Here is a 4,331-nt window from a genome sequence, read left to right on the forward strand (position 1 = left end):
AGTTATGTGGAACTATAATGGGTAATTGATTAGTTACCACATTGAAAAGATAATTTTTTGTTTAATCATTACACTAAGTGGAGAAGATAGTTCAATTTATTCCTAGTAGAGATGATCAATGGAAAACCAAATGCATAGGCTAAACCAACCAATAGAGAAGAAAAGTAAGAAACCTATAGTTGAAGCCAAGTTGTGCTAGTGTCAACTAAGTGATTGTGGAAAATGAGAAAATATAGTGTTGATTGAGTATTAGAAATGACAGGGTATGCTAAGAAAGATAGTTAGTATTGATCGAGTTGTCTAGTGATGATTGATATTGAGGAACATAGTATTGATCAAGTGACAACATTTGATAGTTTATTAAGGAATTTAGATTCCCAGCTAACATTGTTGAACTTTTAGACTAGTCAAAGCATGTGAAGGATAAGTATTGATGAGCTAGAGCATTTAATGCATGATAAACCATTTTTGAGCATTCCTAGGTATGGATTCATAGAGAATTTTTGAGAAGTATCTAGTAGGAGAAGGAGGCAAAAAAATGATGCAAGGATTTGATGAATCTAACCTAACCCTAAGATCAATGGTGATGTTTAAATGGCCAAATATAAAAGCTACATATTTAAGGAGGTAGGAGGATAACCTAGAGAGGTTAGCAACTATTGATTCTATTGATCAATGAACTTGACCAAAAGGTTGTGAAAAGGTGAGTAGAGGTGAAGTATGATTTCTTGAAGGGTTTCCAAGAAAATAAGTGATGGACATATTGATGGAGGCCAAGGTATTTTGTACTTGAATTCCATGAATAGTACAATAACTACATGACTCCTAGGGTTAAAATATTTAGGTATTGTTAGCTTCTCTAACATATGGTTAGACAATTGTCCTAAGATATGAATAGTTTTAGGATCTTTCATCTTTCTCCCCAGTTTTTTTAAGAAAGCTTCTTTAATGGCCTTATTATAAACATGAACTTCTTTTTTACCATCTAGTAACAATGTTTGCACAATCATATGCTTTAGTTGGTTGAGAAAACCTATTACAGCTTGGTTTTATATGGGCATAACTAGACTTACTAGCCTTTGAGGAAAAGGGGAGTTTTTCACTATAAGATAAGCTTGTGGAGTAGGAACATCCACCTTTTTAATAGTAGGATCTTCAACCTCTTTGATTACAAGCCCTTGAGGTGGTGCAAGAGTAGTTCGTGACCTTAAGTGGATATCATTCAATTAGATAGCATAGCTTTATTGATGAGTTGGTTGCTTTCTATTATTAGGATTATGATTAGACTGACATGGTAGCTAATTTTTCTTGGGCAGATTGGTATTGGCTACAAGAGGGGGCATTATAGCCTACTATTGAGGTGGTGGCATTAAGGTTGGCTGATTGGGTTGGTTAGACCACTGATTGGGTTGGTGCCAACCTTGTTGAGGTTGATGTCAATGTTTAGGTGGAGGTTGTTGTCATCTTTGATGAGATTTATTCCATTAGTTAGGTGGAGGTTTTTTCCAACTTTGGTTATTCCAAAATTTATGAGGCTAATTTGACTATTTATTATGCAAATTAAAACCTTGAGGACCTATATTTTGATAATTTTTCCATTGACTATTGTTACCATGATTTTGTCGAGGGTCTTGTGGCATACTTGGTCTTTAGGACCATGGCCTATGTTGAACAACATAGAGAACCTCTCCATTTTTATTAATATCTTTGAAGTCAATAAGCATTGGCTATGGCTCCAAACTTGCAACAATCTTGTATTTGTAGTTCCTCTTCCTTTCTTTGCAATGTGTACAATATTTAGCTAACATAGTTTCATCTTCTTCCTTCTTCCTTCTTGCTTGCATGTTGTCTAGCTAAGTGGCAACATCATCAATGATTCCCTTCTTTGAAATTAGACAAAATATTGGAAAACTCTATACACTAAGAAAAGTGCACTTCCTTAGACCCTTCTATCCAAGGTTTTCCATTGACGAGAAAGCTTGATATGTTGGCTTAGAGCTCCCTAGTTATGGAGTGCAAGAGGCATAAAAATGAGCACAAAACAAGCCTTCAACTAAGTCTTAGAAATACAACCCTTGCTAGTAAACAATGAGAAGGGAGATTCTTTGAGTAAGAGTAAGAATTCTAGTGTCAAAGAACTCTCATGTATGCAATGCAAGAATGAGAGTAAACTAAGATGATATGCATAATGCAACTAAGCTAAGAAAATGAAGGTGTGACATTGATACTAATTATAATATGTGAGCTAAGCTATTGTAAAAGAACTACATTAACATGCAACTATGCTAAAATGCTATATGCTAAAATGCCATGGATGAGAGAATGTAGACAAGAAATAGAAGTTCTCCACAAAAAGCTCTTCAAGAATCTCAATAGAAAAACTACAACACAACAATAATCAAGAGTGTGGATGTAAGAATGAGATAAGAAGATAGAAGTTATCCAAAAGCATAAGCGTCTTCAAATCCTGCAGCATAATATTAGCCAAAATGAGATCTCTTTCCCTCTTGGAATGCCTCCTATTTATAGATTTTTTTCAAAGAGTTTGGGGTAGAGTTTAGGATTTACCATGGTGAGATTTAGATGAATTAAAAATCATTTGTATGAGACAAACTTTGAATAGAATATTCATAGTGTGGAATCTATTAGATTTTATGATTCAAAGTGGGGATCCCACTTTGAATAAAATAGTCATACTGGAGATCCCATTATGACTATTCAGAATATCAAATTCATATTAGATTTTATAATTCAAAGGGGGGATCCCAGTTTGAATAAAAAAAGTCATAGTAGAGATCCCATTATGATTATCCAGAATATCAAATTCATATTGGAGAGCCCATTAGAGTTTTATAATTTAAAGTGGGAATCCCACTTTGAATAAAATATTCATAGTGGAGATCCCATTAGGGATTTTATAATTCAAAGTGGGGATCCCACTTGGAATAAAATAGTCATAGTGGAGATCCCATTAGGGATTTTATAATTCAAAGTGGTGATCCCACTATGAATAAACAATGATATAATGGATCCCACTATGAATAGAATATTCATTTATGGACAAAGGGCCCCTTATCAATATAAATTTAATTTTAAGGATAATGACTCATTTCCTTTTATTTAGAAATTAATATTCATGTGTCATTTGTGAATGGGTTCAAATTTGAATTACATTAGAATGTCTAACATTTTAATAAATTCAAATGTATAGCCATCCTAGGTAGAAATGAGAGATTAATGAGCATGAGCTAGAATTTGATTTAGTGATTGTTCAATTTTTCTTGATTTGATCATAAGAACTGATGAATTTAGAAATTTGATTTTGCAAGGCCAATTTTGGGTGATTACAAACTCCACCTTAGATACTCTTGCAACATTAGATTTACTAGGCATGGTCCTAAATCCTCAACCTTTCTTCATAGTAGCTCTTGAGTAATTCAAACATCTATTCTATATATCATCCCATTTCCTCTGAGTAATGTCTCCTCTTGCCATAAGGTATAAAGCTACAATACTGGCATCATTTACACCTTTTAGAAAAAAGATGTTTTTGTGACTCCTAATTCAACTGATGTTGGGTATTGCATTGCAAAATAAACATAAACCTTGAGACATAATATTCCAAGGTCTCATCCTCTTTTGTGAAAGTTTGAAGACATCATATCCCTTCATATAATGACCCCTAAAATACTTATTATATTTAGAACATAACATATTCTTCATTACATCCCAATCCCTTACAACATTGGCACTAAACTTATGAACCATCTTAGAGTAGCCTCCTTAAGAGTAGATGGAAACAATTTCAATTTATGGGCATCAGTTGTATAATCACAACTCCTAAAGAGGTTATCAATTTCAAAAATGAAGGATTTAGGGTCTTTAGTGATAAGGCCATAAAACTTGGAAACTGTAGAGGTAGGTGTATGCTATGAAATTAGTGTACAAAGAACATCAAGATTAATCTAACATTCACAAAACTAAATAAAATAGCAATACATATGAGAGGAAAAAAAACACTATAGAGGAATGAAAACCAAGTATGGTAGGCTCCCCAAGTGTGACCTTGATACTTCATTATGTCCAAGCGATGGTGGATGTGTTCTCAAGCTTCAAATGATGGATTTATGATCAAGCATGAAAATGGATGAAGGATACAACAATGGAGGTGTAAATGGATTTTGACATGGTAAGGATGCAATGGATAACTTTGGTGGTTAATGGAGCATTATAAGTTTGCATGAAAAGTGGATGATTTGTGAGAGGGGAAGGGTCCAATTTATAGGTGAAGGGGTAGTGAGATGGAGGGTCAAGATTCAAAGATGGAGGTT

Source organism: Cupressus sempervirens, chromosome 3 (genome assembly GCF_028749045.1).
Source record: "Cupressus sempervirens isolate cs-2001-9-10 chromosome 3, ASM2874904v1, whole genome shotgun sequence".
NCBI classification, from domain to species: Eukaryota; Viridiplantae; Streptophyta; class Pinopsida; order Cupressales; family Cupressaceae; genus Cupressus; species Cupressus sempervirens.